Source organism: Podarcis liolepis (assembly GCF_965112155.1).
Source record: "Podarcis liolepis genome assembly, chromosome: 4".
Taxonomy (NCBI): Eukaryota; Metazoa; Chordata; class Lepidosauria; order Squamata; family Lacertidae; genus Podarcis; species Podarcis liolepis.
The window spans coordinates 60,250,102-60,265,334 of NC_139558.1; the positions used below are offsets into that span (position 1 = coordinate 60,250,102).

Here is a 15,233-nt window from a genome sequence, read left to right on the forward strand (position 1 = left end):
GCTGCAACCAACCTGGTATGGCCTCATGACCATACCTGCTCTAGATGAATCCTTCATTTATGTACCATGCAGGTATATTTCTATCACACTGTTGTAGAAACTACCCTGATCTTCAATTTTTGTATGTTGCTGGTGGCAAAGAGGTAGCTCATGAATAAATAACCTCAACCATTATTATTGTTTTAAAAAATTATGTCTCTCTGTGTTCTGGGTGGTATATGTTCATGCACAGATAGCATCTCTTGCATAAAATTATTAGTTTTTTAATACAAATAAAAAATACAAATCAAGCGCCAAACTGATCCACCCATTCCTAATATTACCTTTCCCACACCTAACAAATAACATTGCCAGTTACCTACAACTAGCATCTACAAGATGTAAATCAGGTTAATATATTACCACCACCACCCTGCTCACCTCCAAACAAAGAAACAGAAGACAAAAAGACAAAATAAAATAAAAGGGGACGTTGTGGCAGTAGAGATTTCTTAAAATTATTGTTGCTTATCGAAAAATGCTGCCAGCTGCCTATATTTATTTATAATTGACTCGGTTCCTCTTCTCACTATAGGCATTCCTATGCATGCTTGAGATCCAAAAGATTTGCAATGCTGAAATGACAGGAGAAAACACAGCAGCTTATGAAAAAATGCTATGCAAGGTTCTCATTTATGTTGTCTTTAGATTGCCTTCATATAAAGAGTCTCTAAAGGGACCATGAATAAAATATGGAGAGTAATTAACAGCCACTTTGCATTGACAGGGGCATTCTTTAAATTAAAACCAAGTTTCTGCAGTGCTGGCCCCTCCAAAAAAGACTCGTCGGAAATCTGTTAGTCATCCTTTTCAAATTAAAGACTTGGAACGGTTACTGTAAATGAGCTGGGATTAAATTCTATAGACCTTGACACTGTGTTTCAGACATCCCTAGCATTGCTTCTTAACAGTGACTTTGGCGATGGTAGGGGCCATAGCTCTGGGGCAGGGCAGATCCTTTGCATGCAGAAAGGCCCAATTTCAAACACTGACATCTGTGTTAAAGGGGTGGTGGCGGCAGCACCAGGCATAAAGAGGACCTTTGGAGAGTCATGACAGTCATAGCCTGACCTTGGCTGCAACGCTGACCAAGTGCTGGCCTACTGCAGTCTAATCGCAATTTTTATTTGACACATAGTGGAACTGCGAATTCATTTTTATGTTTTGGGTGCAGGTTTAGGTAGGTAGCTAATGTGCTGCTGTAGGAACACCCTTATTGTCAAGGCAACCAAAACCAATACTATTTTGCATTAGAATGTGCATTTCACTGCAAGGGTCTAGAGGTTGCATTCATTAAAAAAAATGAATGAAAAATGAAAAGAAGCCCCATTTGTTTCAGTTGCTTTTATAGTGGAAACAAATGGGAATTAAAATGAATGAAATGAAAATGACAGTTTGCTTAATTTCAAGTCATTTGTTTCTAGTTGCATGGATTTACCTTGGCTAGAGCTTTGTGTTCAGCTCACAAGGAGTTCTTAGGGGTGGAGGAAGGGAGAAAAAGTGCAATGAAATTGTCAGATATCAATTTGGGCTTACAAAATGGAGTTATGTTGTCCCATCTATCTGAAATGTGGAGGTCTGATGCAGGAATGGCTGCAAATTTCATGACATTTGGATGGAAAGCACCAAAGTTCTAGGCAACATAAGACTGGCTGTGTCTCCTGTTGAAATAAATGGGAGAGAAAATGAATGAAAAACAAAAACAAATGAACTAATAACCCATGAAAAACAAAAGCAACATGAATGCAGTTCAGGCAAATGGAAAACGAAATAACTTTTTTTAAAAAATGAAATCAAGTAGAAATAAAATAATAAAATAATATGAAATAATTCTATTCCCTTGTCACCCCTTACAAAAGACTGCTGAGCCAGTTGCCTCCTAATAGGAACTTGCCCCCCAATTCCCCCTAAGAAAGACAGCAAACAGGACCAAACTAGGTATTCACTTAGTTCTTTGGATCCTATATTTGAGACTTTTTCTGGTCATGATGTTTTCAGGAAGACAGAAGTTTGTCCTGATGCAAGAAGATGAGTGACTGTCCCTCATCTTTAAATCACCAAGTAAAAGCCATAGCAGCTCTCGACAGCACTCATTCCCACTAGCTTAGCACAAATAGCCATGGAAGAACCAAGGAAATGCATGTCAAGAAAGAAAATAGAAGGAAAGCACTATTTCAAAGGTTTAAATTCTGACAGATACGTATGCTCTTTTGGCAAAGGGACTACAGTGTATATGTTTTCAAAAGAGCTGAATATGCAGCTCAGCTTTTTCTAAATATATAAATGCAGAAAGGGGCAGTAGAATCCATGAGGTTCAGTGTCATCTTCCTTTGATGAAACGCCTTTAGGAACCCAGCCAAGATCCATGATGCATGACATATTACCCTAGCAGTATGTCAACAAGGCCTTCAAAATGCAAAGTATATCTGGGAAGTTATAGTTGTTTGAAAGAAGCTGGTAAGCTAAAAGGGGTTATGGACAATATCTTTTGTGTCATGAAGGCAAAGCAGAGCTTCTTTGTTTGACTTTCCAAATCTTATATGGGAGCAGAATAGTATGTTTGTCATATGTTTATATAAACATAGGAGCTTTATGTAAACTCTAAGACAGAAATGGCATTGTATTCCACACAGTTTTACCTACTGTGAAATGCATTACAGACTGTACTTTAGCATCAATTGGCAAACTCTCAGTCAAGAGACATGGTTAGGTTCACGTAATTTATAAGGGCCTTATGCAGTTGAGCTCTTTGCATAGTGCCTTCTTGCAAACCATTAATAATTCTATATCTCAGGCTTATTTTTCTAAAACTGCCAGATTTTAGGAAAATAAGTCCAAGATATGTTATGGTAAGTTTGTGTAAATAGAGGGATTGTTGACCACAAAGTACTGCTGTGCCACTTTCAAATTCTGGGATTTGATTTTAGTGTTGGGGCTTCTAGGGAACAAAAACCCCATTTGGAAAATTCTATGAACCAAGTCTATGAACCTAACTGACCAGAAAGGGCTGCATCTCAGCAATAGTAAGTGCACTCATGCCTCATACAAAACAATAATTTCCATTGGCTCAGTATTGTGTACATACCATCTTAATTGTCCCATTTGTATTTAGCTGCCAACCATGAAAAGGCACTGAGTAAGCAGAGTGGCTTCAGGGCTTGATTTGGATGAGAATGGTGTTCATTAAAGGCTGTCATCAATGCATCGATAGTACCAAACTTGGAATCCATGCCCAATTTTTAGCATTTTGACAATTTGCATCATGTACACATTGAAATGACTGGTATTATGTATACAGGGAATGACCACATTGCATGCAACCAATGTACACACAACCGCTTTTGTGTGTGCTGCTTTTTGCCCCTGAGGGGGATGGGGGCAGAATGGGCTTATGCATGACCACTGACATGTGCAATGACCTAGAATGCAACCTCTGCACAAATGGGGAGCTGCCTGTACATGGGAATAATGTGCATCATGTGAATAATGTGCACTCCAATGATGTGGGGCTAGAACAAGATTTTCCCTATGATGGGTTTGTCCCCCCTTTTTGGACAAAGGTTCTGTGCCTTTTGTCATTGTATGACATGGGTAGGCAAACTAAGGCCTGGAGGCTGGATCTGGCCCAATTGCCTTCTAAATCTGGCCTGCGGACGGTCCGGGAATCAGTGTGTTTTTACATGAGTAGAATGTGTCCTTTTATTTAAAATGCATCTCTGGCTTATTTGTGGGGCCTGCCTTGTGTTTTGACATGAGTAGAATGTGTGCTTTTATTTAAAATGCATCTCTGGGTTATTTGTGGGGCATAGGAATTTGTTCATCCCCACCCCCAAAAAATATAGTCCAGCCCCCCACAAGATCTGAGGGACAGTGGACCGGCCTCCTGCTGAAAAAGTTTGCTGACCCCTGTTGTAAGACCTGGAGAAATCCATCTCCTTTAGCTTTTTCAGGCATGAAGATGCAGTAATGGCTTGTCCTTGCCAGGCATATATACAATAGAGATAGGTCCCGAAGCACCAGCTAATCCCATCGTAACAAACACCTCATTGTCACTGGCAACAAAAGCTTTTGCAAGAACTAATAATAGAGCAGGATATAGTTTTGCCCAGCCATCTCTAGGTGCAGATCATCCACCATGGCCGTGATTGGGTTGACACAGGTTTAGGCTCCCTGCTGCTTTTCACAGGCTATAGCGGAGTAAATCTGACTGAAGCTAGAAGGGTCAGTTCTAGCTGAACTGTGACAAGGCAGGGACAGAGCCAAGCCAAGAGAGGCAGAAGCAGGGGTGGGCTCAGAGAACTGTGTCTGCTTGCCTTTTCACCCTGACTCCATCTCTTGCCTGTGTAGGATTCTGATAGGAATATGTGGAGCTTTTATTTTTTATTTATTTGAGTGATGTTGAGAATGTTTACTCAGGGCACCATACAAAGGGTGATTAAAAATAATTATAAAACCAAGTAAGCCACACAAGTAAGCAAAGCAGCTAGAATTTCATCATAAGTTCAGAATAAAGTGAGTCAATCTAAATGACAGATGGAAAACTAGATCCAGCCAGCAGGATGGATGTTGAACTAACCCACCTCCATGGGCCCCTTTGACAACTGGACAGACCCTCCCAACTGCCATTCTGCCAATCACCTGATGACACCATGACACCAGGAGATAGTACTTGTATTTCAAAGGAAAGAATAAGGAGAACACACTAAATGTGCCGTCAAGTGATCATTCCCCCCCCCCCTTTTGCAGGCACCACTTAAACTGAAGCTGCCTCTGCAAAGGAAGAACCTTTGAATTCAAGGCAGAGAATGTAAGGGAAGAATCAGGAGTGCACTCAAAATGCCCTCCCAATTCTTCCTTTGCAGCCAAAAGTTGATACCAAATCAAAAGGTGTCCATTTTTGCTGCAAAGGTTTGCATTCAAAGATTACTCTCCACTCTTCATCCTTTAGCCACAGCTTGAACTTGTCTATGCCTGATGTGATATATAATGTCAGGTCCAGGAAAAATAGGCATGGTTTGTCCAAATCAGTGGTTCTCACCACTGATCAAAGTAACCTTCAGCTGGTGCTAGATAGGACATGAGCTCCAGACCAGGGCACCACGACTGACAAGGCACTCTCTGCAAACACTGCCCACATCATCTCTGACAGGAAGGAGACTCAGAGAAAGGCCTATTACATCATACAAAGGCACTTATATACAGTTTTCATTCACTTCTCTAAGACACAAAAAGGGTCAGTCCTAAGACGTTTTTAGGCTGATTACCAATTTAACCAAAGCACTACAAAAGTTAGTATTGCAAGCTGCAGCTACCAAACTCTGTGCAAATCCATTAAATACTAATTTGAGAACAGTATTTATGATGAAAACAAGACTCTCCCCACCCCCCTAGAATTTCATAGTTATTTGATGCAATGTCGCTACAGTAGCTGGAGGTTGCTGACTGCTAGGACAGAATGGTTAAGTCCTCCTGATTACAGGTTTTTTATGTTATTACCATGCACTCAGTCTTGTATTTGAGAACCAAATTCATCTTGGATGTAACCTAGTTTGAAATGAATGAAAGCTCCTGGCCCATTAAGTTTAGCCTGTGATAAAGTCAAGGGCAAAAGGATATTCTTATGCAAAGTAGCATCAATGCAGATATGCCACTAATCGCTGTGGATTAGGAGGAGGATATCCATGTCCTCATAACACCTTCATGCTGATCTTTCTCTCTTTCTCATTTTTCTAAACACAAGTATAAGGATTTATTCCTTCCCCAGAGAAGACACAGTGCTATCTGTTAATGAAGCAACAGAGCATCATTAAAGGTGCAAATCTCTTATTATTTTGGAGATGGTGATTTGATAAAAGTGTTGTTATGCACAATGTCATATTAAAGGTGTTCATTTTGCTTCTCCAGACCCTATCAAAACCTATTAGCAAATTGGCTTCCAGTGCTGGGTACAGCAAGATCAACCTAGCCATGCCAAAAGCTGATAATTCAAACTGAATTTAGGCACACACCTGATAGTTTGATCATGAAATCAGTTCTACAACCCACTGTAGCCCCCTTCATAGGTTAATTGCATGGCGGCAACTCCACGTGATTAAGAGGAAGCAGGGCTGTGCCTTTGGGGTCATTCCTGATGTCACAAATCTTCCTGGCCCTGGCCCTGACCAAACATCCACACACTGAGAAAAGACAGTGTAGAAATATGTTCTGGAATGCTGCGTGATCAGGGCTGCAGAAGACACAAAGGCAGCTTCTGCGGTGCCACTTTGATTCAGTAGGAAGATTCAGTAGGAAGAATATAAGACAGAGGCCAAATTCATATGGGAGATTCTGGGTGGCTTCAAAAAGACTGCCACTGGAGCTAGACTCATATGAACATGCACAGTTGCAAGCCGGAAGTCAATTTCATTGGGCAAAGTGCGGCTGAAGTAAACATGCACAGGAGCAAGCTGTTCAGTTCTCTGATTTGTAAAAATTGAAGTGCCAAGCACAGAGGAGGCACAGAACAAAGAAGCACTTTGGATTCAAAGTACTAAATAGGCTAATAATAAAGACAGCACCTTGGTATATTTTCAATCCTTACGCCTCATGGTATGTGTAGCTGTGATGGGGCACAAAGCAACTGCGCTGTCAATACTTCAGTAGCCTGTTAAAGGCAAATGTGGCAAATCATTCCTGCTAAGCTGCCTGACAGCTGCAATCCCATTATGAGACTATTGCTACATATCATGTGCGCAGGTTTGCTTGGACGTAGATGCCTTGATGTTTATTGAGATACCATAAGCATAGTGCTGAAAGGTATACAAATGTCTCCTTCAGTCTTTATTCCTGGGAAATACAACCCCTTTGTGCAATGGACACTTTGTTAAAACAATAATGGGGTTTGTTGCTGGGCTAGTAGCACTCTCTGAACTCATTGCTCTAGTATAACATGCAGAGTTGACATATAAGATGGAGGAAATGCAAAATACAACTTTGCCATGTTGACTGCTGGTTTACTGGTGCATTGGCCAATTAACAGCTCTTTCACCTTACTTACATGAATATTTACAACCAGAAAAGCAACAGACAGATCACCTCGCATGCTCTGCAATTCCATTGCAAACCAAAATCTGTTTGATATCAACTTACCTGCTATTAAGAAGAGATATATTACTCTGAAACTCAAATGAAATGTCACAGTTCAATGATTAACTGATAATATATATTGAATCCAGTTAAAATATATTGAATTCAGTTGCTGGGTGTATGCTTAAGCATATTTAAACAGAGCTTATGTGAAATATCTCTGTCTTTATGCAATTATAAATGGAGATGCAGAAGTAGATTATGATTTTATTGCTTAAAATGCATTTCCTCACTTAATCATAATGTTCTGAGTTAAGGTACATTGCAACTGGGAATGCAACTATTGGGTAAAAACTAGGTTATGTTTCTCTTCCATATGTGAGAATATGCATAAAAGATAATCATTTTGCTAAACGGATGTAAATTAAGAGCGGTGTAAATTACTGTTACTGTAAAAATAGGTTAAGATATTTCTACCACACTCTTCCTTATTCTGTTTCTAAATAAGCATACAATTTACAGTCATATCTTGTGTTATGTTTGCTTCACATTGTGGCTTTTCAGGTTACGAATGTGGCAAACCCGGAAGTGTTTACTTCCGGGCTCGCCCCACGCACATGCTCAGAAACGATTTGCATGCTTTGCGCATGCACAGAAGCACTCTATCATGCTTCGCGCATGTGCAGTAGTGGCACTCTACTTACAGACTTTTCAGGGTGCAAACGGCACCTCGAAATGGATTGCATTTGTAAGTAGAGTACCACTGTAGTTATTAAATTAAAGGCTGACTACATCTTACAGACAACTTGCTGAGCCAAGTCCAGACTACAATGTTTTAAATACACAAGGCACTTTCCTTTCCCTTTTTTTCTTCCTCAGACCTGCTTTCCATCTTTTTGGTTCTACCAAAGCACATTATTTCATTTCATCCTTGGGTTTTACCTGTTGGCTGTGCCACCTATCTTTTGTGGATGTTTACAATAGCATCAGGAAAGTTGTAGCCATTTGATGAGATAACTTGGTCCTGTGTAGATTTCACTAACAGATGCATTCATGGGAACATTCAAGGTTCCTTAAAAGTAAAACTGATATTTATGTCGAGAGGCAGCAACATTTTGAAATTGCTCTTGCATACGCTCACACTTTCTCAGCTGGGAAAGGATTTTCAGGCTCCTAACATGCCAGAGACAGGTGGATATCCAATATAGCCGCATGCTGCAGCATCTGCTAATGGTTACAGATTACATTTAAAACAGCTATACATCTGATAAGTACACTAAGTGTTGACAGGTATTCAGCTAAAGCAGACTGTACAATAATATGAGAAAGCAACACATTACACCCATGTTTTAATCTAAGATGCCACTTTAGAAAGGTTAAACATTATTAACAGATACAGACCTCATTTCACAGAATGCATTTTAAGGACAAGAGAGCTAAGGGCCTGGTACACTGATCCACATCCATTCACTTGCAAAACAGTCACAATTAGAATGGCTCTGTTATATAAACATGTGAAAGTTTCCAAGCAGGTCTAGAAACATATGTAATTTGTTTCCCAATGTTTCAGTTATTTCCTTTCACATAGAACACCAACAGAATAACTACTGTTTGTGGCAAGGCATGGGGTTCCAGCTTTGCATAATATGTTCCCCAGATTCATCTGCCAGTCATCAGTAAGAGGGGAACAAAATTCTACTACCACTGGAGTTTGGGCTGGTACTGTATATTCCAGCGAGCATAACAGAATTTCCAGAACATAGTTAAAATCGCCTGTTTGGCAGCAAGTTCTGGACCTAGCCTAGAAATAAACAGAGGCCCCCTGCGAAGGAAAAGAGGATTTTGCTTGCAAATTCCTGCCTTGAAGGACCTGGGGGCATGCCAGGTGAGGACTAGTGCGGTGCAGGCAATGCTTTCTTCTGGGGGTACTCAATGGTACAGAGTACCAGCACTTACCCCCCAAATGTTCAAAGCGTGGCACTTACTGCAGCAACTTCATGGTGAGTATCAAGCAGACACACACAGAGAGAGAGAGAGAGTGAGGGAGGGAGGGAGGGAGGGAGGGAGCAGCTCTGGGTAAGTTACATATGACTAGTCACTCTAACCCAACCGTCATATGTTCCAAGACCATCAATGAAACAGTTGGTGCGGTTTTTATCAACACATCTTAACAGTATCTAAGGGCTTCACTGTGGAAGAGGTTGTGGAAATAATCTGCATTACATTCCTGAAGTGAACACTCTGATGATCTGTTGTGGTAGTGATGTCTTTTACAGCCCCTCTCCCGCCCCCAAAAAAATAACAAAAAAAAAAGCATACTGGATGGCTTCAAGTATATGCAAAGGGTCTCAGTTCTGCTGAGTTCTTCCAGTGTGTGTACACCCACAGTGAACTGTAGAAGCAATCCTGTCTTCTGCAATTCACACAGGTTTGGGTAGAATAGAACATTCCATTCTCTGTCAAAATGTCACAGAGTGGAACAGACTATTCTGTTCTCCCCTCATTCTCTAGGGGCAGGTCACATTTGCAGAGTAGAATCTGCAGATGGGAAAGTAATGTGTTTAATTTTACCCTAAAGTTACCAATTTCCCCCCCCAAATAATCCGGGGACACTTTTTTTTTTGTAAAGGGAAAAAAAGCTTATTAAAAAGTTTGGGTTTTTTTTTAAAAGAAGTAATATATTGTCTTCTGTAGTCTCCTCTGTCACGCAGCCTTCCTCTGAGCCCCGGCTTGCTCTCTTGGAGTGCTAGCCGCCGTGGAGTAGGCTCGAGCCGGGCCTGGGCTTGGCCACGTGTCCTTGCCCTCCCGGTGCTCTCCTACCTCTCCTCCTAAACGGCGGTGGTGGCAGGAACACGGCAAGGTCAGGGCTCCCCTCTTTTTTCTCGTTCCTCTTTCTCTCTCTTCCTTCTCCTCCTCTCCTCGTTTTCGCTGCATCGGCTCCAGGGTTTTTCTGGCCCCAGAGCACTGCTGGGCAGTCGGCCGGTAGGGCGCTCTCACTCCCAGCTCAATTTGGGTCACTGGGGGGGGGGAGGTCAGCGGTTCCCCCAGTTGATGCTCCAGCCGTCCCCAGTTCTCCCTTGACAATGGCAGTGGCAGCGGCAGTCTCAGCAGCCCGGACCCAGCCTGGTAGCGCAGTTGGCTCTGGCTGGCTTCAGGAGCTGCTCACTGCCGTGGCGCCCACCATTTTGCCTCACAGGAAGTCACCATATGATGTCTCTTGTGCCATTGAACCAACCACACAACATTCATTCCCTACTAATAAATCTACAACACTTAAAATATAAATTCGGGGACATTAAATGAAATCAGGGGACATTCTGGGGACGGATTTTGTCCGGGGACAGATTTGTAAATCCGGGGACTGTCCCCGGGAAAAGGGGACATCTGGTAACAATATTCTACCCTACTCCTCCAGTTTTCTCGCAAATGTCACCCCCCCCCCAGGAAACCAGACACTGCAGATCCCCACTGTAGAATGTCTCATGACTGCAACATGCTTCAACAAAGATCAATGCAGTAATTGTGTTATGACATTAAGCTGCTAGACTACATTTTCAGTGAGGAATAGTGGTTAGTGTTGAACTAGGGCCAGGAGATCGGGTCATGAAGCTCACTGGGTGACCTTCGGCCACTCACTGCCTCTCAGCCTAACCCACCTCACAGGATTGTTGTGGGGGTTAAATGAGGATGAGGGAGAACCATGTATGCCACCTTGTACTCACTGGAGAGAAAAAAGTGGGATATGAATTGAATAAATAAAGTGTATATTGGTAGTTGTACCATTTCCACCCCACTTTCAGAATCCTATATCAGAACACAGTGAGGCAGCCCTTTCCTGATGTGAAGGCTACAAATGCCTTGCATCAAATTTCCACCAGACATCTTAGTTTACTGGTACATGATGAAAAATGATAATGCTATATTTATAATCTCTGTGGTTTCTGCAAAATACAATTTCATTCCTGAGGACACATTTTTCACAGAAGGATCCTGCCATTATCAGCTTCTCTCCCCCCCCCCCAAATGAGTTTTTATTGGTTTATCATTATATAAACATATAAACAAATACAAAGTATAACACATAAATTACATGTATTATATTATTCTCATATATTGCAGGAACTTACTTTCCAGTTCAATTCTCCTTCATGCTTTTGAATGGTGGGGGGGGGAGGAGATAAGGCTGTAATATAGAGATACAAATAGACGAGGCTTCCCAGGGCAGCCCACAGAGCAGGTGAGAGAACAATTTTTCTGATGAGGACTGTGTTCATTCAAGGGTAATTTGTTGGGGTCCACATGTTGGCAATGTGAAGGGCCACTGGTGGGTGCAGCCCACCCCGTTTCTCTTGTTCTCTTTCTGTCAGTCCATTCTCTCTCTTTCTCCTTCCTTCTCTTCTGTCTCCATCGCCAATCACCAGACTGCTAGGGCAGGAACAGATCACTCTGACCTGCTCACTTGCAGACAGCAGTGGTGGCACCGGGGGGAAAGATCTGGGTGGGCACTGAAGGATCAAAGTATATTTCTAGGGGGGAGAGTTTGCTCTCTGGAATAAAGCCAACACTATATGTAAGTGACAGGATCCCAGCAATGGAGGTGCAAGTGGGGTGGGAATCTCCTTGTTTGGACTGGTATTTGCCCTTCCCCAACCTCTGGCAGAGAGCTTTTGAAATTAGATTGAAGACCACACAAAATTATTCAGAAGACCACATGCAGCCTTAGAGTGCAGAATGTAGATGCCATCATGCTTAGGATAATATTTTATTCTCTGTTTTAAATGCACATTTTATATTTGACTTCCTTTAGTAATGTTTTGTTTTGAAATGTTTAAGATAAATATTTTTTGTTAACTTTGCTATGTTAAATGTGCATTCTGTAGCTGACCTCTTTGCAATGTTTTAATATGAAATCTTTAAGATAATATTTTAGTTTCCAGTTAAATATATTGCTTTGAATGAATAAAACAGCAATGTTTTACTATAGAGTCATAGAATCATAGAATTGTAGACCTGGAAAGGACCCAAGGGTCATCTAGTCCAACCCCCTTCAATGCAGGAATCTCAACTAAAGCATCCATGACAAGGGGCCATCCAACCTCTGCTTAGAGTCCATAACTTCCTGAAGGAGACCGTTCCACTGTCGAACAGCACTTGCTGTCAGAAAGTTCTTCCTTTCTTGTAACTTGAATCAATTGGTTCAAATCCTACCTGCCAGAACAGGAGAAAGCCAGCTTGCTCCATCCTCCATGGAACACCCCTTTAGGTATTTGAAGATGACCATCATATCTCCTCTCAGCCTCCTCTTCTCCAGGCTTTATCCAGTTTTATTGTATGTTTTAATGTAAGCTGTAAACCACTTGGAGATTTTTTTGCTTAAAAATATAAACGGATATAGAAATGAAATGAATGATAATTATAATCAGATGACAAAACAAACCTTCTGGGGGAAAAGGGTGTTACCTTGTAAGAGGGTCACTCTGAAATTAACTTTACTTTTGGCCCAAGCTGATCAGTGGTATAAGCAACCTAATCTTGGCAGAAGAAAAATGTTTCTCAGTAATGCCAGTAGGATAACTGAGAAGATCCCAAGGATGTTAAAGGTCTCTGAAAAGGTTAGAAGTTCAGTGCTTCATTGCTCCAATGGGGGAGACTACTAGACTCATCACCACAATGGGGAAGACAAAAGCCATTTCGCTGCAGCAAGCCCAACAGGCGGCACTTTACAGAAATGTGGGACAATTTCCCTAGAAGAACAAGCAAAAATGGTAGAACCTCTTGCATTGAATGGGGCTGCACTGTTGTGCCATAGTCACTATATTTGGCCCTGAAGAATCATGATTTCCTATTTGTTGAGATCCAGAGGATGCTTATGCATGTGATAAATCTCACTATACTCAATGGGCCTTATTCGCTAGTAAGCAAGTCTAGGATTGCAGACTTAAACCTTCATATTATCTTTGCTGTGACCCTATTTTAGTTTAACAGAAAAGGTTTTCCTAATTTGACTATTAATCTTGGTGCCAGACTGATGTATTCTTTCTCTCAAGTCCTTTAATTTAGCCACAACAAAATGCACATGTAGGATATTCACTTACGTGTCAGAAGTAATATATATTAATCGCTGCGGTTGTCTGCTTTAGGGCACAGAATTTGTAAAACTCTTACTGGCTGCTCATCCTGGTTGTCTAATATCTTTGAGAAGAGTGACCCTGGATCCCTTTAAAGTCACAGAGAATTGTGGTTAAAGGTCACGGGAGATTTAGGATGTCACTATGTGTATGCTGGTTAACCATGCTCCAGCTCTGTATAAACAGCTTATTGTTTAAGCTCCCTGTCCCTAGCCTTATTTCTAGCACAGCAGAGTCATATAAGGGCATACAATTGTTGCACCAATTACTCATTGTCCTTAGATAATTCTGGTGGCGCTTCCTCATGCCATCTTGTGTGCAGTTGCTAAACTACACCTTGGGCTATTTGCTTTCACATCCAGTCCCAAGGGGACTGATTCATGCGGATGCAGATTCACAGGGGGTGGGGATGATAATTTTTTTTAACCAAGCATAAGCCCATGTGGATGAAGAGCGAAGAGATGGTATGTCCTTTCTCTCTCAATTTGCTTGATTGGTTTGTAGCTTATTTCAAGCCAACTGCAATAACGCATCTTGTCTTGGACAAGACTGGCTGATTAGCTTCTGGATGTGATAACTGGATAATTCCTTGGGCATTTCCTTCCCCTTAGAAAATTCAGTTTAGAATGATGGGTTCCTCTGAGTTGTCTGGTAAAGAAAGCCCGTCATTCTTTGGCTTTGATGGAACTCTTATCAGCAGGTGACAAAGGCACTACTCATCAAAGCTCCTTGTCAAATCTGTTCTTCAAAATCACTTGTCAGTCTTTCCAGCCTTTTCCAAGCTATCCAAGGGTTGGCTGACTTCCTATTCATACTGAAGGTCCTCTGACCTATCTTGAAGTTTGTCTACTTCTTGGCAATCTTCTCTGCAAATATCAACTCTCTCTCTTTCTCTCTTGCCCGTCTCTCTGTCCCTTGATTCAAGGCTTGTTGATAAAAATATTGTTGAAGCAAAATATCTCTTGCCATATGATTTTAACCATCTTGTAGTCCTCGAACTCTTCTTACACTTTATACAGCAGCAGAAACATACAAAACTTTATTTATTGATATGTTGCCTTTGGGGGCGTAGCCCACCCAAGATGGTTCATGGTATATTAAAAACACAATTAATCCTCTGAACTAAAATAACCAGAACTAACAATGGCAGCAACATTAACAATTATTTAAAAGGCCAGTTACATAAGCTGGGTAAAATTCTAGGATGTGTAAAGCTCAGCAAACAGCAAGGAGCCATTTTATTTGCACTGTGCGGGCTGCAGTAGATCTTGCGCAATGGGAACCCATGTGGGAAAGTTGAAATAATCCTACTAAAAGAATATTCAATATCCTTTGTCTTAAGTCACACTATAGCAATGTACAATTTAGTGAAGGACTGTAGTTCATCCATTTTGCATGCAGATGGTCCCACGTTCAAGCTCCAGCATCTCCACCAGAGTGGCTGCCTGTCAGTATAGATAACAGTGAGTTAGATGGGCCATTGGTCTGACTCAGTATAAGGTAGGTTCCTATAGCCCAGGGCTGAATTGGCAAAATAGGGAACTAAGTATAGAACAGTAAAGTGTTGGTTGTGGTATTCTGTGCCTTATATGGTCTGGAGCTGGGGTGCCTGAAGGATTCCCTTCCCCACATAAGCCTTTCAGAAAATAAGATTTTAGGCATTCTCTGGGTGTTCACTATCTTCTGAGTGGATGGATACCAGAAACAAGGCTTTCTCAATGCTGGCACCCAAATTATGGCATCTCTCTCTAAACTGGTGCACCTTAAGTCTTTTGGGATAAGTCTGTCCCAAAAGTCTTTAAAATATCACCTGATTTGTCTTGTTATAGTACCGTATTAGCTACTATTTATTTTCTTTTCAGTTTAACAGAACCTGCTTGTTATTAGATTTTTTTTAGGATACTTGTTACTTTTTTATTGTTGTTTATATCTATATCTATATCTATCTATCTGCAGATGTATTTGCCATTTTTTATTTAATGTGATGAGACATTTATATGC

At 41.3% G+C, this 15,233-nt stretch overlaps 1 long non-coding RNA gene across 2 annotated transcripts in view; it reads right to left on the reverse strand.

Annotated features, from left to right (window-relative positions):
• Positions 1–423: 423 nt before the first annotated feature.
• The window catches only part of LOC310705849, a 45,150-nt gene continuing 30,340 nt past the window's right edge, over positions 424–15,233 (reverse strand). The window contains exons 3-4 of one of the 2 annotated variants that reach the window (XR_014525491.1): positions 1,478–1,700; positions 424–614 (exon numbers count right to left, since the gene is read on the reverse strand). This is a non-coding gene — a long non-coding RNA (uncharacterized lncRNA). Of the gene's footprint in view, positions 615–1,368; positions 1,701–15,233 lie in introns of those variants that run through there. The other variant, XR_014525492.1, reaches the window with a different exon arrangement.